The 23,493-nt window shown below is 37.5% G+C and overlaps 1 protein-coding gene across 1 annotated transcript in view; it reads left to right on the top strand.

Moving 5' to 3' along the window:
* Positions 1–23,493, top strand: part of ADGRB3 (adhesion G protein-coupled receptor B3) — a 440,870-nt gene that overhangs the window by 321,211 nt on the left and 96,166 nt on the right. The gene's annotated exons all lie outside the window — the stretch shown is intronic.

Below are 23,493 nucleotides of genomic sequence, written 5' to 3' on the forward strand. Positions count from 1 at the left end.
AGGATCAATGAGGCACATGTCGATTATATAATGGATTTTTATGATAGCCTTTTATATTATGAACTCTGTGATGGCCTTCAAGAGTATTTGCTTTTGAAGCTATAATTCTATCCTTGTTTGTCTTCTGAATGCCTGGAGCTTCCTTCTCAAAGAAGGATTTCAACCACAACCACTTTTACTCTTGTTGAAGTTGGATCATTCTGAAAGAAAGAATAGCTTTTATAGAGGTAGAGATATCAAATTACACAAATTCTGTAGCTAAATTGATTTCCAAGAAAACAGAATGAGGGGAAAATTCTGGATTCTGGGCATGTTTACATCATATTTACATTCTGGGTATTTTCTGCATCAGCAATTCTGATATAGCCCTGAAAGCAGGCCACAGTCCAAGACTGTTTCACAGTGCAAGAATGGGGCATACCTGCATTTCTACAGGCAGTCATAATCTACCTTACTTACTAGGTTGGTAGTTGGAACATTACTTGGTTCTGTAATTTTTTGTTCTGTCTGTGGTTCATTTCAGCCTGAAATATGCCTAGGGCTGTACTTGCAGCCTGGTACTTCAAGGCTCAATATCCTGGAGGGTGAGATACAGGTAACTCAGTCCCCTCACAGAGCAAAAATCTGAGAAATTTCTTTCCCCTTCATAGTACATAGAGATGTTTTAAAACTTTTTTTTCCCCTTGTGCTAATGCCAGTGCAAATATGGGGCTTATCCCTCACACACCAAAACTATAGCTTTCTGTGCCTGATTTTCCTCCTGTGCTAAGGAGATCAGCACAACATAAATACACAGTGCCTACCCAGTGAATTGTCCAAGGCCCATCCCAACCAGAAAGCTTTAGATCTGCCACAGCAAACTGAGGGTGCTAAGCATTCTCCAATCATTCTCAAAAGGCTAAGCCAGAGATGCCTAGTATCTACACTGCTTCCCACCATATTTTAGAAGGGAGAAAAGAGAAATTTATCTCACAACCATTAAGAAAGCAGTTCTTTTCTATCAATTCTGAAGCTATCTGTGGGATTCATTGTATATAGGATCATGATAGAGTCCTGTGTTTATGGATCTGCCTTAAACCAGAGTTCAGGATAGATGTGTAAAATACGAATGACAGAGAAAATTCTTAAATGAAGAAAAAGAAATTTTACTAGTACAAATAAAACTTCTTCAATTACACTGGGGTCAGCTTAGGGAATAGAATGTATTGGGAAATGATTATTCTGCTGTTAGTATGCAAATCTGTAAGGATGTTTGATCAGCCTTGAGTGACAGCACCCTATTCTGCTGCCTGGCCAAGATTTCAAAGAAAGTATGAAGGAATCAAACAGAATCTGAATGTTTCCTGTGATATATTGAAAAAAAACCCAAACTGTGATTAGTATAATTAATTAATGGACATTTGTAATCCATTCTTGCAATATCATAGGAAAAGACATCTCAAGGTCCTTCCCTGTTCAATGTATTGTATTAATTTGCATAACATTTGCTCATTGTACCAGATAATAGGGTTTTTCCTAAAGCTGGTTAATAAGGATCCCAACCTCTTCAGAAAGGTGCTGAAATGTTTTTATTGCCCTCAATGGATTAAGACAAAAAATGAGAAAAATATCTTATTCTTATTACACGTCCCTTGTCTACATGTACTTGGATTATGGTGCAGCACCTTGATCTCAAAGAGCATCAGGAGTGCATAGGTCCACAAGGGAAGGTGGGGCTAAGAAGGAAGGGAGGTGGCAAAACCACGGATAAAAGGTGCAGGTTCAGCCATAGCCCACTGATCACCAGACAGCTTGCAGTGATGGGACAGGTCTGAGATCCAGCTGGGAAGTCAAGCCAGTGTGGCAAGGTCAGGACTGGTGCAAGGCCAAGCACATCATAACAGCAGCATAGCACAGACATGAACCAAGGGCAGGGGCCTGGGCTTCAGCACAACCCCTGAGACACCAGGTAAAGTGTGTACTTGGAGGGCCTAGCTTTTCACACCTTCTGTCTGATGGCATCAATGTTTTCTCAGCAGTCAAAAAGACAGGCAGTTCTGAAAGAACAGAAGTGACCTCGAGCACAGGAAGCCAAACCTCTGGGAAGTGATGGCGGGAAAAAGGTCACAGAGGAGGTTTGTAAAAAAAGGCAGTTATAAAATCATCAGAGTAATCAAAGCCTGTTGGTGAAATTAGGGCTCTGACACTTGTTAAGAAAATCCAACTTTTAAAAGAGTGTCCTTTCTAATTGCCAGTCACTTTAGCTTTGGTTTTTTAATTGTTTATATGCAATATACTACAGTATTAGCATATATCTTCTTTGGTGCGCAAAGTTTCTATTTAACTCAACAGGAGTTGCTTGCAGGAGTCAGTGATTAAAAAAACATACTTTTTTTCAGAATTGTAAAATGTGCAATATAGAGCCTTATCTACATTCCTGGAGGTGATATGGCTTGTCAACTCTAAATAACTTCACTGAGAACATTGTACCTCACAGGAGGTCATTGTGTAAGAAAATTAGGCATTTGATCACTGACCTTCTTCATGATTCAATTTCATAGACTGAGTTTGACTCTGTGGCAGAAAGAACTTTGCTAATACTGTTTGATTAGTCCCTTTTACAAATCTCATTGTTTTTCAGTATGATGAATACAATGCTTAACAACAGAACTTTTCCACAGAAAATCAGTTTACTGTGTTGCTGTATAGAGCAATAAAATGCTGGAAAAATATTTCTTATTATCATTGATTTGACTGTGGTATGCTTTATAGCTTGGATTTCTTAGTGTGTCATCTAATTAGCATCACAAATTACTAAGAAAATTCAACTGTTTCCAATTGATTGTTATGAACGTATAAAGTAGTTTCTGCATCATCTAAAAATGAAATATGACCTTTTAAATGTTTAATCTTAACTTCCCTTTTTTGTGAGTCATGATACTCTGGTTTATGTTCCATATTGTATTCCTTTTGAAGCACTGTTGAGACACATAAGATAAGCCCAATGCTTAAAAATATGTTCAATTTGACTGTAAAGTATGTATTCAGATTATAATAAGTGTTTCATATAAATGTAGAGATTAAGTCTCTTAACTGGCAAATGGGGAGCCTGTCCACCCCAGAGATTAGGCTGTTTCACTTTTTCTGTTCTTAGCCAGAATGCCACAGTAATTTCAATTTCTAAATTAGGCAGTTTAAATGCACCCCTGAGTCAATTACACAAAGCCAACACTTCAAATTCAGGGTAAGTGGCTGTACAAATGTTTCCTTCCTCCTCTACCCAGCACACACACATAGACAGAAGCCCATATACGACCTTGAACACACACACTGCAGACCTGCTCCAAAGCCATCAAAGCCAGCTGAAACTCTTCTGCTTACTTCAGCTGGTTTTGGATCTTACATTTGCATTTGTAAAACAGCTCTGCTCAGTTCTGAAATCTAATAAGTAACATCTGTGCAAATCCTGAGACAAGCGTGCAACAATTAGAAAAAAAAAGTCATACAGCTTTCTAAGCCATGAGGATAAAACGACCAAGTTTTACCTTGTCCAGTTCTCAAGTTTGTGCTCATATGTACCAGCTACAGCACGGTCCTGTTACAGTCATTGGTAGTAGAAGACACTAGCACTTTCAGGGGTGCAGCTCCCTTTAGAAGAAATCACTGGCTCATAGCACATATTGAAGGAAGTTACTCAAGAAATCACGTTTGCCTCTGACCCATTCCAAGTAGACTGTTCTGTAGGCTTAAAATCTTGAGATGATGGCAATTCCACAGCTTCCCAAGGCAGTGTGATCAAGGCTTCATAGTGTCTACTGCAGCTGGGAAGTTTTCCTTAGGAACTCATACTTCAGTCTAAGCACTTTATTCAAGTCTCTTGCAGAAAAGAGCAGGACAGTACTTTCTCTTCCTGGCAACCTCTTATATATGAGAAACTGTTGTCATGTTTCCTCTCGAGTTTTCTTTTTTTTTCAATTGAATATACCAGTTGTTACAGTTTTTCTCATAGGTCATGTTTTCTGGATCTTTTATCTTCTTTGTTGCTCTCTTCTGTGCTCTCTCATCAAGCATTGTGTGTTAATTTGGACATTGCCCTGATGCTTGGTTCAAGTGGAGGATTAAACTATCAAAATAATCTCTAGACACATATATATTTCTATTTTCACTGGACTTGCAAAGGAAGGGGAATATTTAATGTCTCACATTTCCTGGGACGTTAAGTAGAATAGAAGATAGTAAGTCCAAACATCAGATCACAAAGTCTGGCAGCAATATATAGCCAAATACCAGGTATTGATCTAGGTCTACTTAGGCATCATAAGATTCCAGTAATCCAGTTCATGCTGCTGTTGCTTGTCTTTCAAGAGTTAATTTTTTCTACATGTCCTTTAACCATCCTATCTGTTGGATGTTGGATTTTGCACATCTTTCAGTCAGATGAGTTTGAAATCTGTGTAGTTTGTGCTATTTTTCATGTTTGTCTTGAATTAAAATACCTACTACCTTGTGACACAGAAGAGAAGGTGGGAAGAAATAGATCTTTTCTTAGCTCTAAATTTTTAAAATATGTTAGAGGAAATGAGTGCAAAAATGATGTGGCTTTCATATGTTGCAGAGTTGACTCATAAGCTGAAGAAAAGTGTTTGAGAAATATGATCAAACAATGTTTTAGTGACCTATTAATTGAATGAGATTCCAAAGAGGAACTGCAGAGATGAAAGATTAGCTGGAAAGAGAAGCAATTGTGGTTGATCGTGAATACAAAGTGAAATACTGTGTGTTGCTGTAACTTCATAGCTGGAGTCATAAATATATACACAGTCTGCTTGCGTGTGCATGAGCTTTCCACACAATTCCCTTGGGAGTTAGTGAAGAATTTGCTTTTCTAAAATAAAGCTTTAGTATTTTTAGATACTGTCTTTTCTTTTATGAAGCAACCTTCTTTCATTTAGCCAAAAGGAAAAATGAACAGTTAAAACGATTATTCTAGTTCTCTGTGTATAATGCATGGTGTGCATTTGTGAAAGGACCCAAAGCTGGTAAAATGAAAAATGTAGGAGTCACACGATAGCTGGAGGCCTCTTCCCTTCATTAATATGATGACTTACTTGTCACAGGAAGCTGTGCTTACAGTACATGCATTTATGGCTATGTTTGATATGTTGCCTCACGGACACAAAAGCAACATACCCAGAAAGACCTTCACAAAACCTTAGTGTGACCTTTGCAGGTTCTGGCAGCAATTTCACAGAAAATCTCTAAACATCAAAACAGATAAAGAAGCAGGCTGTGTGCTGACTCAGAAAATTCTTATATGAATTCTGTGAAACAATCCACAGAATTAGCAAACAGTCAGGTTCCTGCTATCATTTATATTTCAGCTTTTAAAAACACCGTTCCATTGTATATATGGTAGCACTAGAAACAGACTCCTCATGGATTTAAATATGTAAAGATGGGACTATCTACATGTGTAAAATTGCATGGACAACTGTGTGAATGCTCAGATTCTCAGTTATATGAATGGTGATGTGTCCTGTATATCAAGGTTTCCCTTCTCAGTTCAAAGGAACAATTCAATTTCAAAAGAAAAACAAGATTTAAAGGCAGATGGTTTTTGAAGCATTTGTGAAATCTAATGTTGCAGCTTGTTTTTAGTCTTTATATTTATCTCTAAATGGTAATTTTTACAAAGTTGATTAAAAGACTACATCAATTGACTTTAAAATCAGAAATTAAGTGTTTTCAGGAAAATATTGTACTTACACACCTGTTTTCCATGATTTGAGAGAAAATCCTTTTCACATAATTTTGCAATTTTTTTTCTAATTGACTTCTAATGTTATTACACACATAAATTTGTATTAACCAATAATTTAATACATATTCGTTTGTCAAAAACCCTTAAATATTTATTCCTCATATCCAAGACCATTTTCCCTCATGTTCTTTCTTATCCCATTCCTCACTTTTGCCATCCCCTTTCATATTCACCACATTTAATACAGGCTTGAGCAAAACCAATATTAACATCATGCAGGTAGTGCTGGATTTGTCCTTCATCGTGAAGCAGAAGTTCACATACATCACTGTTAAATGAGGATAAGATACTTGAAAACCTGTTAATTTGCTGGGGGAGGTACATAAACATGCTGAACACAGAAATCACAAAGATGTTTTAGGAAAGTTTACAGAACTTTTAATTAAAGTGCCATCTGCTATGTACAGACATAAAAGAATTTCTTGGACAGAATATGCACAGAGGCATTATGCAATAAGCTTTGCTTCTTCCTGACACTCATCTCAAGTAGTGCAGTTTTTCTTTTCCTCATAGCTGCTCCAGGCCATGGTCTTTCTTGAGTTGCATTGCCATCCTTGTGTCCCTAGCTATACTCTGTCAATAAGTCCTCCCTTTCACACCACAGTTCCCATTTAACACTGAGTAGCACAAGGGCAGCTGCATCAATAATATTTCTTCCTCATACGTAAGCATTCATTTTTCTAGTAGGTACTTCTGTGGAACTCTCTCTACTCAAACCATGTCATATTTCATGTCAGCAGGGAAACGTTACATGAGTTTCACATGATTTCACTCATGGAAGAGCTACAGAATCCAGGTAGCAAGTAGAGCAACATGATCTCTCTTGCCATCTACTGACTGACTTCTGCCAATACTTGTACCAGCATTTCTCCCAGTAAATGTACATTTCCCAATGACATTGAGCAGTGATGACTGACAATTAAATGGGACAATGTTAGCTTGAACTTTGCTTAGCAAAGAAATATTGTTAGCAACTACTAGCAAATATTTAATTGCCTTTTGATATCATCAACAAATAAATAAGGTGGGGTGTCTTTTCCTGGATGTTCAGCACAAGTCATACTAACAATCTTGTATAGGTACTCTGGACTTCAAGTGACTTCTCTTAGGATCTGAAGCATTTGAGAAACACCAAGACAAATAGTTCTAGATTATGGAAATGACAAGGTTGGAATGTATTACCAGTCATTTTTCTTTTAGAAATTGGAGAGCAGGGGCTGATAAGGTAGACAAATTGCATGTTTCTGTGATTTTCACTATTATATGCAATCAAGTTTGAATTGATTGCTAATTCTGCAAATTGTTGCAAAAAGCTATTAAATTAACATAAATCTGTTTACAGTATTTGCTGTAATCTGGGTTTAATGATGAATAACAATTTATATTATTAATAGAAATTGTGATACCATAAAGATAATTTATTTCAATTTATATATATTTTAAAGGCAATCAGGATTAAAATTCAAGAATTATCTGCTCTGATTATTAAGTACAGCAGCATAGTATTTTGCCATCTAGAATATGTGATCACTGATCCTTACTTTTGAATTTTAATTCATTGATATCTTGTGATTCTCAGATAGAAATAGCTGTGATTTTACATGAAACTTGAGCTTATTAATATCTCTGACTATATGAGCAAATCTGCTGAAATCACTGGTATATGAAGTTATGGACATAGTTAAATATTTTGCTGATCCATGATCTCAGAGAAGCAGTGGATATGGCCTTTTTGAATTCTATTTCCTGCATTAAAAATATGAATTTTACTCACAGAAAGTTATTCCAGAGTTAAAACTGATGAAATAAAAAACAGCCTGTACTTTGAAAAGAGTAAGTTCAGTAGTAGAATTAATTCTGTTTAAAATCTGTTAATTTTGATTTTTTTATAGTCAACTGAGTTAAAAACTGAAAATTTGTGAAACATAGAAAAATGAAGCTGTCAAATATTTGACATTGTAAAGTGATTTAATTAATATTTTTCTGAAGCAGATTTTTTTTTAATTCCATCAAAAAGTACTAGTACTAGTATTCTTATAATTCTTTTACAGGAATCTGCAAAAACTTACAGTTTGCATGGTACTGCATATTAGTATTAATTAAGATATCATTTAAAATGAAGGATGGTTTAATTTAACTAATTCTGCAATAATTTTAATTGGTTAGATGGTCTGAAAGCTGAAAGATAAAAAGACATTAGACATTAAAACACAAAAAAAGTTACAGCGGAGGTCATTGTTTCTGGATTTCTGACCTTGAGTGAGTGTTTCATTCCCTCATTTTTCCAAAAGTGCTAACATATTTGCATGAGTTTCTATCATATAACCTTTAGAACTAGTTACTCTTTAAAGCATTTACTAGTGCTATTTTCATATGCACCCACCTGTAAAACTAGATATCTTACTTATTGGAAGAATAGGGCAAGAAAGAGCAATAAAAAATTTCTGAGGTAAGTTAAAAATGGTTTCCTGTTCCTATAAAATAACTCCTCTGTACATTTTCTTTAAAATGTCATGACTTCAAAGTTTGATAGCTGTCAGGCCTGCAGGGTTAGAAGCAAGGGCTGTGAGTCCAATTGCAAAGCTGAGGATTTTTTCCTTTACAAGTTATTGCATTTAGCCCTGGAGGACTAGTAGGTATTGGACTTAAAAGCAGTGACATTTTTAAATACAGAGTCGATGTTACTGGCTTGGGATTAAAACTTGACCATTCTAAGGGTCAAGAGTTATAATTTTATAGAGAAAAAGGCAGCGCTATGAAGAAAAGCAGCAAATATTTTTGTAAGTGTTTAACAGTTAAGCACGTGCACAGAATAAAAAGTGTGAAGCCATTGATAGTGCAAATCTAAAAGCAGACCTTATGAAACCTATATTGAAATCAGATGAGCTTCAATAACAAATATCTCTACTGCATCATTTATTATGTATTTCTTGTATATATATATACACACACAAATACATATCTCAATAGAGTACTGTAATACATTTCAGGATACGAGTGTACTTGTAAAATTCCAAGTCTACACTATAAATTTAAGGACATAAGATATTCCCTCTCATATGAGATAAAACATTAATTCAAAGCAATATAGATTAAATTCTGTTCAATGTCCACTTATGTGGTGCCAAAAAATTAAATTTGTAAGTTTAGGGTGTCAGAGCATCTCAACTTTATATTGAGACAGAGCTAAGATAGTGCTGTATCAGCACTATGTTTTGGGTTTAATGTGCCTATAGAATCATAGAATTAGTAAGGTTGGAAAAGACCTCTAAAATCATCAAATTCAATTATCAAGGCATCACTGCCAAGTCCACCACTATGCCACGTCTACAAGTCTTTTAAATAACTTCAGGAAGGGTGAGTCTATCACTTCACTGGGCATCCTATTTCAGTGCTTGACTAGCCTAATCTTTCCTAATGTCAAAACTGAACCTCCCCTGGTACAGCTTCAAGCTGTTTCCTCTTGTCCTGTTACTTTTTACTTGGGAAAAGAAACTGACTCCCATTTCCCTCCGTTCAGGGAGTTGCAGAGAGCAGCTCCTTCTTCCAGGCTAAACAACTGCATCTCTCAGCCACTCCTCACAGCACTTGTGCTCCAGACCCTTCATCAGCCTTGTTTCCCTTCTCTGGACTCACTCCATCACCTCAACATCCTTCTGGTAGTGAGGAGCCCAGGACTGGACACAGGATTTAGGATCTGGCCTCACCAGTGCCCAGTACAGAGGGGCAATCACTCCTCTGGCACTTCTGGCCACACTGTTGCTGATACAGACCAGGATGCCATTGGCCTTCTTGGCCATCCAGGCACTCTGCTGGCTCATGCCCAGCCACTGTCGAGCAGCAGCCCCAGGTCCCTTTCTACTCAGCAGCTTTCCAGCCACTCTACCCCAAGCGTGTAGCACTGCATGGGGTTGTTGTGTCTGAAGTGCAGAATTTGGAACTTTGCCTTGTTGAACCTCATGCTGTCATGCTCAGTCCATCAATTCAGTCTGTCAAGATCTCTCTGCACAGCCTTCCCACCCTCCAGCAGATTAACACTCCCACCCAAATTGCTGTAATCTGTAAACTGAGTTCCATTCCCTCATCCAGAACACTGATGAAGATTTTAAGCAGGACCAGCCTCAATACTGAGAACTGAGAAACTCCACTTGTGACCATCTGCAAACAGGATTTGACTCCATTGACCATCATTCTCTGGGTCCAACCTTCCAGCTTTTATGTAGCAAACAGTCCATCCATCCAAGCCATAAGTAGTTAATTTCTTCAAGACAATCCTGTGGGAGACAGTGTCAAGGACTTTACTAATGCCCAGGAAAACTACATCTGTAGCCTTCCCTTATCCAGTAGGTAGGTCACCTGGTTGCAAAAGATCAGGGTGAATAGGCAGGACCTGACATTCCTAAACCTATGTTGCCTGGGCCTCATCCCTTGGTTGCCCTGTACCTGCTGTGTGATGGCCCACAGTGTGATCTGCTGCATGATGATGGCCCACAGGGTGATCTGCTGCATGACCTTCCCCAGCATCAAGGCCATGCAAACAGGCCTGTAGTTCTCTGTATCTTCCTTCTGGTTCACCTTGTAGCTGGAAGTCACATTTGCCAAATTCCAATCAGTTGACACGGCCCTAGTTAGCCAGAAATGCTGGTAAATAATTGTAAGTATATTGGTGAAAACTTTCGCCAGCTCCCTCAGCTCCCTTTAGTGGGTTCTGTCGCTGATATGTTTTTCAGTTGTCTTTTACAAGCAGGCAGATTAAGTTCTGCTTGAGCTTTGGCCCTTCTAATTTTCTCTTTATAAATCCTCATGGCATCCTTGTAGTTTTCCCAAGTCTTCCACCCTTTCTTTCAAAGGTGACAACACTCCTTTTTTTATCCTGAGTTCCAGCCAACGCTCTGTTCAAACAGAGCAGTCTTTTCCTCCAGTTTGTCTTTTGACATATGGTAATGGCCTGACCCTGCATCTTTAAGATTTCCTTCTTGTGGAATGTCTGGTCTTCCTGGACTCCTTTTCCCTTCAGGACTTTGGTGACAATTCCAAGCTAGATTAATCATCATCCTTGCTGTTGCTCAGTTCCACTTGCTAAGCCTCACACTTTTAGGCCAGCGCACCTGAAAAGTCACAGAGAAAATGTGCCTGTTGTTCTTGGCAGGAACTTGTTGCCATTGCTCCCTATCTCTTAAGTAACTGTGTTCAGCCAGGGTGAAAGTGGACAGGGTGAAAGTGGACAGGGAATCCTCCATATTGTGCGTTCTGTCTGCCTGTCACGCCTGTCATAGGGAAAGTAGGGTGACATTCCAAATGTCTCTCTTTCATGCTCTGTCCGTTATCAAAGTAATCAAAAAAATCACATCACTTCTACCTGGGTGCACCTGCCAAGGGGTATGCTCACTCCTCCCTTCTGCAGAGCACACCCTGCAGCTGACTCCTGAGTGTCAACATGTTTCCACTGAAGCACAGTGAGCAGTGCTGCATCAGTCATGCTGGGGCCAGAGCTTAGAGAGGCTGGGGCTTTCTGCCAGGTGGATGCTACTTCTTCCTGGCTGAGCTTCTGTGCCCTTCCTGCATACCCTGCACCAACTGCCATGCCATTCCCTGACTGGTAGTGCCCCCTGAGGGATTATTTTAGGGGGGACGGGGGATGGGGCTTGGTCACTGTTGCTTCTGGCCCTGCCCAGGTCTTGTCAGCCACTGTCACATAGGCTGCAAGCTCCTGACAGCTCTCTTAGCTTCCCTGATATTCCCCTGGTTTGGGAAACCCCATTGAGCACTGCGCCGGAGAGCACCACTGCCATTTGTGCCAGCAGTGGAGATGCTCACCTCAATGACTCACATGCAGTGTGAAACAAGCAGCAAACTGAAATGCGATTCATTTGAAAGCAAATCCTTTGAACCAGGAATAATAATTTAAGCATAAGCTGGGCTGAACAAGCAAAAGATTACTCTAGCCCCAGCATTCTGCCTGCTACAAAGCCTGTTAACAAATCCTAGAAGAGTACTTAATAGCAAGGTACTTATTTAATAGCTATTCTCCTGGTATACATCTTAAATTCCAACAGGTTTGGGATGTACAGTCAGATTTTTTTATCTTTGTGTGCTGTAGCCTTAAAAGATTTTCATATCTGTGAGTTTATCTAATCACTCTTTCAGTTCACATAATCTTTTGTCATTTCTAATCTCCTGTGGTGAAGATTTCCATCATTTAACTGTGTCCTGTGAGAAAAAAAGTGCCTGCTATTGTTTGTTTTAAATATACAACCTAATAACTTCGTTTAATGCCTTTAGATCATATATTAAAAGGAGTAACAATCATTCCTGGTTCACTTTTACCATGGCACTCTTACAAACATTATCAGAGCTCCCTCAACCACCTCTTACCCTGACTAGAGGGACTTACCTTATAGAAGCTGTTGCATGTTCTCCAGAGATCCCTCTAGTTCCACTAGATCTGTTAGAGTAAGGAAGAGATCAGAACTGCATACTGCATTCAAAATGTGGGCATACCGCAGACTTTTTTAGAGTGGTGTAGTCATATTTTCTGTTTTGCTATTTCCAAACTCCTGCTGAAAACGAATATAACTGAGGAACACATCATGCACTTGACATGCTCCAGCATCTTTGAATTAAAATATACGCATGAGTTTTCTCCAATGCGTAGTCGATAGAAAGATGTTTGCTTATATGTAATTTTAGATATCATTTAGCTGTCTGAGAGATCAAAATATAGTGCCAGGTTCTGATGTGAGTGATGCTGAGGATATTCCATTGAAGTTGACAAGTCCAATCAATATACAGCATGTACTGACATGAGGTGGATTCATGACATTCCCTGAATACTGTACATGCACAGACAATAATTGCAACTGCCCTCATTATGTAATTTCTAGGAGATATATTCTAGCTAATAAGTTTCATATGCTATGTAGTCTGTGTGTAATTCAGATCAAGCAGTGTAAACCAAATTAATTGTATTCTTTATTTATTGCACTTCTAAAACATCAAGTAGCATGAGAACATAACAGAATGTAAATTACTTCAAAATGCAGGAAGGCTCTGAATCAGTTTCTCTTTGCAATGCTATGTCTGACTAAAGGAAAGGCATTTCACATTTGGAGTTTTCAGCTAAAGCATGCCACATCTATGTGACATGCCACAGACAGACAGACATCATGAGATAGGATTTTTATGCCAATGAGAACAAAAAGCTGCAACATTACCTAAATAATTTTACTGTATATGTTTCATATACATATATTTTCAATATCCTAAGTGATACAGTATTACGAAGATCAAAAGTGCTGCAAGCATCTCTATCTCTATGTGGAGATAGAAGGAAATAAGTATAGCACTGTATTTGGTTGTATTTCTTTTGAATCTAGAAGTAATTTACCTCCATATTTTGGTTTTGGCCTTCAGTCCTAGGGGTTATCTCTTCCTTATGTTGAGATTCAGTGTGATACTGTCTGTCTCTGTTTCAAGGCTTTCAGATGAAAGCTACATAATCATTAGTGTACTAACATTGATTATTGTAGGACACTTTTCAGTCCTTTTCTACCACATCTGAAGGCTGAAGACTATACCAACTTTGTCAGTGGACAGAAGACAACCCCATTGTTACAACTCTTGTACCTGTAGGGTATTGGTGCTGTTTCCCATCAGGAAGACACACTCAAACAAAAAATTTCTGAGGAGATGAAAGTGGATAGGCTTTTAATCTTTACTCATTTATTCAGACAGGCACTTTTTTGGCACCTACTTAAGACACATACTCCCCAACACCTCCTCTATCCCCTTTTTTTAGACTGTGAAAAAAAAGCACTTGTCCAATCTCTTAAACAATTTATTCAGTTTTTAATGCCAGCAGTCAAATTTGTCTAAACATTGTAGCTGGCATGTGACTAGCTGAAATGGATTTACCAGAGAAGTAAGAGGACCTAAATCCTGTATTGTTCACTGCAGAAAATTTTTCTGAGACTTACAGATATATTGTTATTACAAATGCAAATTATCTGTTGCATTGTGAATGTATCAAACATATTGTACCTGTGCAGATTGAATTTGAAACATGTCCAAAGAATCCACTTGTGGGCCTTGAGGACCACAGTGACCTCCTCTGCAACACATGCCATTTTACTATTGAGTAGCCACAATCCCTAGTGCATAAAGCTCTCTGTTCAGACATGGCACAGTACAGATCATCACTCTTTCCCCAGCATCTGCTTTCATGTTTTCTGCAGTGTGATGCACGTATCCTTCTTCAATGCACTCCTAGCCAAAACCTCAGTGAAACACTTTAGGTGTTATCTCCAGAAATTATCATCATCAGCTGGGTTTTTTTTTTCGGCAAGGCTACCATTACACAGGTGTGAAGAGGTTTTTAAAATAAGTTGTTTAGCTGTAATTTATCTTTCTGGGCAGTTGGTTGGTAAATACAAACACTCAGGAAGATTCAGATGAGCAGTACCTCACATGGCTGAAATCCAAAGAGGCTACATTCGAACCATTTTGAGTTTGGAAGCTGAGCAGACACATTAATGAGTTCCAAGGTAACAAACCTGACTGAAAGACAAGAATCTCAGTGCTAAGACTAACTTAGAAGAGGCTAAAAAATGCACTGAGGAGGTGTCTCTTGCATTTTCTTTTTCTTTTAACAAGAGAACCTCCATTTCTTAAATCTGTACTTTGTTTGACTCTAACCATGGTGATCTTAAAATAAAAGTGAAAATTGTTAAGACAAAAAAGATGCATTACTTTATAGTGATATAGAAGTTAGCTCTGTGAATTAGAGTTTTCAATATACGTCTTACATCTACCAGCTTAGCAACATCTGGATTGTTTAGTTTTGGTTTTTAACCAGATTGTAAAAACTTTTAAAAAGCTTTGTGTTTAGCTGTATTGCATTACATTTGCTCATAGCTGAGCATATACAAAGCCAGTTCATCTCAGCTGCTTTCTCAGATTTGTTGCATTGCCCCATTTCAATTAAGTTTCAGTTATTACATGAGATAGGGAGATACCCACAACTTAATCCTTAATGGCCTTTGCCAGACCTCTTCTCCAGCCATTGTACACCTCAAAGTTGTACAATATTTTACAACTTGAATCCAGAGGTTCTTTTGAGTTTTATGTTAAGCTGTTTTGGTCAAGTCATTCTTGACTAAGAACCTTAGCATCAACTCTTATCAAGGTACTTAAGCGAGTTATCTCTCTGTCAGTCTTGACTGTGACCTTTACTTAACAATGAGTTGGCTGATGCATAAAACATGGACAGCACATGCATGAAGCCCTATACAAAGGGATTTTTGTCTGATTGTTCAATGGTTAGAAAGCTCACCCAAGATGGGAGAGACCCAAGGCAGGGTCTCATCATTGCAACATTCAGAACATTTTTGAGAGGAGTCTCTGTGTTGTAAGAATGAAATCTCCATGCTATAAGAATGAAATCTTTAGGTTGTAGGGCATTTTGGAGCAAGGAGGCGACTCCAATTCCCTCTATTCACCAGTAATCCTATTCTTTCCTATTATAACTAAATATTATCTGAAAGAGAAAGACCACTGTTTTACATTCTGTAGTTAGGGTTTTTGCTGAAGAGAAAATACCTAACCAAAGATGTAAAGCATCAGTCCCTACAACTCCTTGTCACCTCAAACTGGCTTATTACTTTGTGTCTAATCTCAGTCAAGAGCCAATTGCAAGCTGTATGCCTTTTTCCTACTGAGGTATTTGTATCAAATGTGTTTTTAATGTGCAGCCTGATAACCAGTTAAAGGTTTGGTGCAGATTCAGTCAGGATGCATGCTGACTCACCAAAGAGAGAATAGGGAGATAAGGATTACTCTTATTGAAGCTGTTGTTAATTGGCCAGTCTGGTACAAAAGATAACATCTGATCTAAAAAAGAGACATCCCTAAGGAAGAAAAAGAATACTTATTTTAATTAAAAGGGTGGTCAGATAATCTCCCAAATAAGAATGAAATCAATGCATTTGAAGAAAAACAGATTAGATCTGTTTAGGCTTCTGGGAAGGACTTACAAAAAAAGATTGGTTATAAAAAGCAAGTGTCTTACACAACAAAAAGGACATAACCTGAGGCCTAACATATAGAGAAAATAGAACTCTTTGTAAACTGAATTCTTAAGAAATCTTGCCGACTAACAGCTGGATAAAAGGGGAGACATAATCTCCATGTCAGTAGAGCAAATGTCAGTTCTATTTTATTTCTTTTTTTTTTCTTATAAACATTTGTAACTGTGTCCTATTTTTTGATTGGTTGTTTGTTTTATCTCAATCTGGCTTGAGTTAAGTTTATTTTCAAAGTGTAAGAAGACAGAAAAAGATCTTTCCTTATTTCTTTAAAATGGTACACTAAGGCAGTCATTTATCTTCAATTGCCATAGCCCACAGTACGTTCTTCAGAGAACCCATGGGTAACAGTTGTAGGATACACAGTAGGATTGTGTAAGAGCAGCAGGTGGTATCACAAGATACAGGGGAGGAGATGCTGACAACTATGAGGGTTCTTAGTCATACAGCTAAGATATGAAGGAACAAATATGAAACCTGAGGATCTTCAGAGAACATGTAATACTGAAGTTTGAATGCTCAGTCTACAGAGTAACATTGAATGGGGCAGGAACTGGAATGCAGATGCCAAAGTCTGTCTACTTCCACTATGGCTACAAAGTCCGTGCTTTGCTTTACCTTCTGGCCGAATGCATAATTCTACTTCAACAAGAAGGGATGAGGGTACTCTTCCTCCAGAATATGCTGTAATTTGGGGTTAGGTCATCTACAAATCTTTATCTATTCAACACCCCTCAAAAACAGCATGAAACATAATGAAATTGAACTCACACCTCAGAAGCATTGAGCTGTGAGATAAAAGGAGACTGTCCACTGTCCACCTTTGAGGTGAACTTAGCTCAAGATTTTGAAAGGTAGTATGTAAACATCTAGCTTGCAAAGGAGAGCTCAGCTCTAGTGTGCATCACCACACAATGAGCATCATTTCAATGTCTGACCACTCAACATATTAGCTTCTGCCATTGTTATTATGTGTCTTAACTTTTTTTCGTGTATTATGGTCAGAACCTCTGGAGCCCGATCCAAAGCATGCTTTGAGGAGGTTGGACATGTAATGGTTTTTGTTTTGTCTGCCCATATAATGTAGGATAGCATAGGATGTTGTAACACTGATGGAACCAGTCTCTTCTCTTCCCCTCAATTCTATTTCACACCTCTTCCTATCCATGCCTGTCATGCTGGCCTTGAAACTTGACCTAATGATACTGTGCTTTATTGCTTGTCTTTTGAAGAAACATTTAGAATAGATACCAAGCTTTGACATTCTTAATTTCCAGGATAAACTTCTGAGCCCCTAAGCTTTCCCAGCCTCTGGCCATAGTCAATTTACAAGGTTCCTTTTTGCTAGGAGTCCATGTGAATAATAATATGGTATGAAAGATTTTGTAGGTTGATCAATTGGAAAGCACTACATGACAATTTGTCCTTAGTTCACCATAAAGCTACATACACATTTATAGTCTAAACAAAAGAACATGAAAGATTTTACTGATTTTGAGAAGTGTGTTGCATTAAGAGTATAGAAATTGGGTGGAAAATAAACCCTTTTGCTTTCCAGCTAGTCCTCAGAGATCAAAGGGGCTGGGTATAGCTAGGCTTAATTTCTCATTATAACAAATTCAGCATGGTAAGTCTGATTGCATTCAATGAGATCTCAGATGCACCAGTACTGTGGCTATCATTCTCAACTGCAGACCCATCAATCGTGTGGTTTGCCAGTTCAACACTATAAATCTGGTCAAGGTCAATCAGAACTTCCATGAACAGATTCACAAATAATGTGGTTTACTGTTAAAACACCTAGGTCTGATCAAGTTCAATAGGAATTTTCACGAACACAGATTCATAAAAAGTATGGTTTGTCAATTTGACACAATAAGTCTGGTTGAGTTTGGTAAGAACTTTCTTCGCATAGTTTCTAAGAGCTTGACAAAATTTCCTAGACAAGATTGGAAAGGACAATATAACCTGGAAGGGAACTAAGGCCTCTTGTCTGCACCAGTCATTCTGGAGGCCCATGAGGAAAGAAGACAAAGTTCTTAAAAATTCTAAATAGATACCAACAACCTTTGGCAATGTGTACACAGGGGGAATGCCCAGTGCTTCAGTTGTACTTTCTCTGAGACCATCTACAGACTCAGACAGAGATAAAGCTATGGAAATTGATTGGTTTCCCTCAAAGTTTTAGATACACTGATAGTCATTTTTTGAGAGATTTTCTCTATAATTTTGAGAAAGGGGTTAAAATGGTCTTGTTCAAATGCAATCCACTAGGCTTGTTAGGACACAGAAAAAGAACTGAAGGGTTGTCATTTATCCACTGCTGTTCAAAAACGTTAATAAATCCCGTAACTCAAATAATGATACGTCTGCGTAGTAGCAATAGTACAGAGGACCACGAATCGAGAACTATGCAGTAGGAGGCAGGGAACTTTTAGTATTTACTTCGTCCTGGTTTTGTCATATAATTTATATAGGATTTCTTTTTTTTACTCATTGATACACTTGCAGTATGCCGTTAGAAGGGTAACTATTGATTACAGCACAGTTCAAACATACTGTGTGTTAGATCATGCCCTAAACAGTATGGACAGGGAAGTATAGGAAGTAATAAAATACTACCACAAGCATTAATACTCAATTCCATAACTCTCCTTTCGATGGATCATTTATTTATAGTAGCCAAACAGATAACCAAGCCAATTTTTGATCCTTCTCATGGAGCTTTCTTTAACTTGTACATTATTAGAAAGTTAATCTAACTATGTGTGCTTATAGCTACAGTGGCTCTGTTACAAATTATACATTTTAAGGTTTAATATCTCTACTTTAAATCATATTAAAATAAAACTCAGTTTTCAGCCCAGATGCACGTTTGTTTCACAAAACAATTATTTATATAGGATTTACTTTTAATATATAGAGCAGTGAGAAAATTAAATTTTAAAAGATTTCTGTTTTCTTTGACAAAAAAGATATTCACAAGTATGTCTTTGAGGACAATTAAACATTTCAGTGTCTGAATTGGAAAAGTGGCCTTAGTCTTCGGAAGAATGAACTCCCTATAGTATTCTGGTTGGAAATCCAATTGCAAGATATTCATCACCCAGCCTGTTCTTCTGATACCACACAAATGCAGACATCATTTTTGGGACATCTGCAGTATTTTAGACATGTAGTCTTAAGGCAGTTGTTTTTTTGTTGGGGTTTTTTTTGTTTGGTTGGTTTTGGTTTTTTTGGGGGGGGGAGGTTTTTTTGTTGGTTTGTTTTTTTTTTTTTTATTTCCACAATTTCATGTTTTGGGATTTTTTTTTTTAATTCTGTGAGGGGAAAGAAAGCCCTAAGTCATAATGACCTAGTGTTAATCGTATTAACAATTTTAGGGTAAACAGTAGTTTTTTAAACTGCAATTTTATGTGTGACAAAAATGTGTTGACATCCACACTTTCTTTATCCTATTTTTTTTTCCTCTTTTTCCTTTATATTACTTTTTTTTTTTTTAACTTAAGAAAAGACTGTGGTGATAAACTAGATGTTGCCATATGCTGCTGATAGGAATAATACTGATCACAGAAGAAACTGTGCATGCCAAGAGTTAGGTGATGTCTCAGGTGTATGAATATGCACAACTGAAAGGAGATGCCAGCAGTTGAGCCATCCCTATGACTTCCCTGGGACTTTAGGTCCAGGTGTAAAGAAGCAAGCAGGTGTGGGAAGGATTTTATCTTCACTAATGTGCCAGCTAGCACATCTAAACAGGCACAGAGATGTTTATAACTGTCCATTCATAAGGGCCATGAGTTTTTCCCTGCCTTTGCTAGCTAAAATATCTGATGTTTGCATTTTCCATGTCCTTCTTATCATTATATGTCATTCTTTATTGAGAATGGAGTTGGAATACCTAATTCTGTCCTAAAGGAAAGCATCTAGTTGAACAGAAAAAAATATTTTAGAAATGTACATACACAAGAATTAAGAAAAATTAAAATCATCTCAGCAGAAATAATATTATAATTTCTTAAATTCTATGTAGTTTGCTTTCTACAAAGCTGTAAATACTTAAATAATAGCTTCTTCCTGTTGCTGAAGTAGTGGAACAAAAAACTTTCTTATCCTGATTTAACCACAATTATCAATCAGCAAAGAAATCACTAATTTCTATTACTAGAGGCTACCGTTGTAGATGTATAGCAAGATGTTAACTCTTTGTTTATGATGACCAAAACCCAGGCTCTACTAGTTGCTAATCTGGGGAAAAGTGTTTGCTTAGGTGTTACTAGCTTCCTTTGTCTCACAGAACCTCCATTAAAAAAATGTTAAAATCTTTCATTTGAAAACTAATTCTTCAAAATACACTAACAAATAGACAGTGTATGGTGTGAGGTGAAGTCTTTTATTGAGTGAGTGTGACTGATAACAAAGTCAAAACTGATTTTTATATATCAGGAAGTTAAAGTAAAAAAAATGCAATTAGTTAAACGTGTATACTATTAATTATAAAAGAAAACAATAGTAAGCGGTTAATCATTTCATGAGACCAAGACAAATACTGCAAAATAAAGGAAACATTTGCTAGAATATAAAATGTGGCCTGATTGTCATTGTCAGATAGGCAATTATGTCATGAGTGAATTTTTTGTTTTACGAATATGGTCCTGTCTTATAAACTACATTTCCATTTTGATATCTGAGATAATAATATCATTTTTTTTTCAGTAGTGAGTATAATTACACAATATTGTGTCATACATTATGAGAGTAAAACTCATATTTTTTTTTCCTTCTATATAATACACCATTAACATAATTTTCTCTATATCATTTGGCCATCGTTTTTGTTGCATAGAACAGGAATTTCACCTTAAACTTTGAAAGGGTACCGAAAAACACCCCCACATTCCACTAGCTGCAAGACTACTTGGAGAAGGGCACACTTACACATAAATGTTGGAGCTGAGTGTGTTCTTGGTCCATATGCTGTATTAGCCATAGATACATAGGCCATAATTAAATTTGACTTAGACTTTTTTACCCCATTTCTCTGATTCCCCTGCTCTTTTCCCTGCCTCAACCGCAGGATGACACAAGATCTGCAATGGTGAATCTGTGCTTCTTGGGAATTCCTTTTCTTTTATCATGGGAGTTCTGCCAGGTTGATTAAATAATCTGTAACTCAGTAGAAGAGTACAAAAATTGCCAATAATGGGCATGAACCTACATCTATATTTGCTAGATATTTTCAATTCAATAATTTCCCTTGATATAAATAGAGCATGTGTTAATAGTACCTGTCACTCCTTTATAGCTTTCTGCATAACAAGAAAGATCCACAGGAATAATAAGTGCCCTTTTGCATATTCATATGATAACCCCAAATGTTAGACACATAGTCAAAGAAAATCACACCAAAAAGGAATGAAGCTTCTAAGTATGACATAGATTCTGGTTAGACCAGAAGAGTTGCCTTACAAGAGGGACAGATCATAGATGGAGTACTTCATAAAAAGTGTTGCATTGAGGTGTACTAAATGCAATGTACCCGTTTTACTTCCATAGTCCCATTCTTTATTTACTTATACCTAAAACCAAATCATTACTTTATGTCAGCAAGTCAAAATTAGCAGCATCTCTGAGGGAATAAGTAATCATGCATTTGCTGTTCTTCTGGCATAAGCCTCATGCAACAAATTGCAGTTACACTTTTCTTCTGGTCCTGCTCATTACTCAGTCTCTTTCACGGACTTAGTGTAACATTCTGTGCAGCTTCTCTTAGCCATCATTTCGACAGACTACAAATATATTTATTAATGAGGTGCTTTTTTTAAAACTGCACTGATTAGAAGAAAGAAGAAACTTATTTAATGAATTTTGATCTGCAACATATAAAAATATAATACTGTTGAGCAAGAAATTGAAGTGTATCACTAAAAAAGATGAACAATAAAATGTGTCCATATTAGACTGAATCTGCTCCAACCATGATGTCTTATTTTGGAATCCAATTAGACTGCTTTGTTCATTTCAGACTGCTTTTGGAAATCCTACAAAATTTTCAGTAGTATTGAAAAATTTTTGCAAAATACGTATTGTATTTGTGGCTCAGTTACCCCATGACTGGAAATCTGTATTTCTGCAAGTGACTTGAAGAACTGAATGAGCCAGTGTAAACCTGCTGGCCTGCCCATGATTTATAGTACTTTAAATATAATTATAATTTTAACAGATGCTTTGTTTTAAACTAAACTGGTGCCTGTGATTTTATAATTAGAACTTGTTTAACTCTTGTGCATTGAACACCATGTGCAAGGATTCAGTGCTGACTGGATGTATTGTGTATCCAGTGCTTTGCAGCATAGGGTGAATTCAATTTATTAAATCATATTCTCAGGATGAATAATACCATCCTTTTGTTTTTAAATATGTCAATTTCTTTTAAGCTATCAATCCTTAATGTTTAATCAGCAAAGATAAACACATTTCATTTGGCCTTAACTGTGTGCCACAATAAGAGAAGAGACAAGAAAGCTAATAAAATAAATTGTTTAAGTTATCCAGAAGATAATGCTTCAGAATTTAAAATATGTAACTCTGTTTTTCAAAGTGGATGTTGATTTAGCCTGTGGCTCTCTGAAAGACACAATTTGCAAGGGAAAGCTAATAAACTGCTTTAGTGGCTTGAAGAATTGGTGATTTTCTCTCAATTGTTTCCCTCAGTCGCTGTTTGTTTTGTTTATTACAGGATTCTGTTTTGAAGACAATAGTGTGTAAGGGCTACATCTGGTGTGTTCAAAAACTAGTGGTACAAAATGCTGAAGTGGCCTGGGGTGAACTGCACTCTGAGAGCAGGCTTGGGATAACAAATTGCCTTTGCATGAGGGCCCTGGCATATAGAATCACTTACAGAGGTGTGTTGTCGAGGCAGAAGAGGTGAAACAAGGGTGGTCACAGGGACTGGAAATTTTTATTCCCCCTCCTTGTTTCTTCGACCTTCATTTTCTCTTTTTTTTTTAAGTCATTTAGTGACCTGAGGTGAAATGGACAGGAATTGACAGCACACATGCTGCTGCTGGCAGCAGAGTCACTGCAGTTGCTCCTTGGACATGAAAGGAGGGAAAAAAAGATGAAAGAAACCCAGTTGTTCTCTAAATATAACACATGTAAAGATAATATATTTGCTTTAGTTGAAACCAACCCATTTTTCCTGTAGAAAATATTTCCCCCCTCCCCACTGCAGTTCAGGAAACAGGAGAGATGATTTTTTGTCTCTCCCTCTCCTTCTCCTTGCTTGCACAAAGAAAACGTGGGTTGATACCATTTTTATTGTTCTGCTGGGGTGGGTTTCAGACCTTGCATTAGCATATTGAATGTCTAATTGAATTCGGGGGCTGTGTTAATCATCATGTTTTGTTTAGGGGTGGTTGGTGAAAGGTGCCACCAAACGATTGCTATGGCTTGGGGTTAGCTTGGTGCTGCCACCCCAAGAAAAAGAATCGAGAAGGGGGAGGGAGCCCGGGAAAGGCGAGTTGACTGAGTGATGTCTGGAGGGCGAACTCGCGTGTCTCTTTGGTGATGTGTGCTGCTGTACCGAAATCCACCCCTCTGCTGGAACTG

This window comes from Prinia subflava, chromosome 2, assembly GCF_021018805.1.
Source record: "Prinia subflava isolate CZ2003 ecotype Zambia chromosome 2, Cam_Psub_1.2, whole genome shotgun sequence".
Lineage (NCBI taxonomy): Eukaryota > Metazoa > Chordata > Aves > Passeriformes > Cisticolidae > Prinia > Prinia subflava.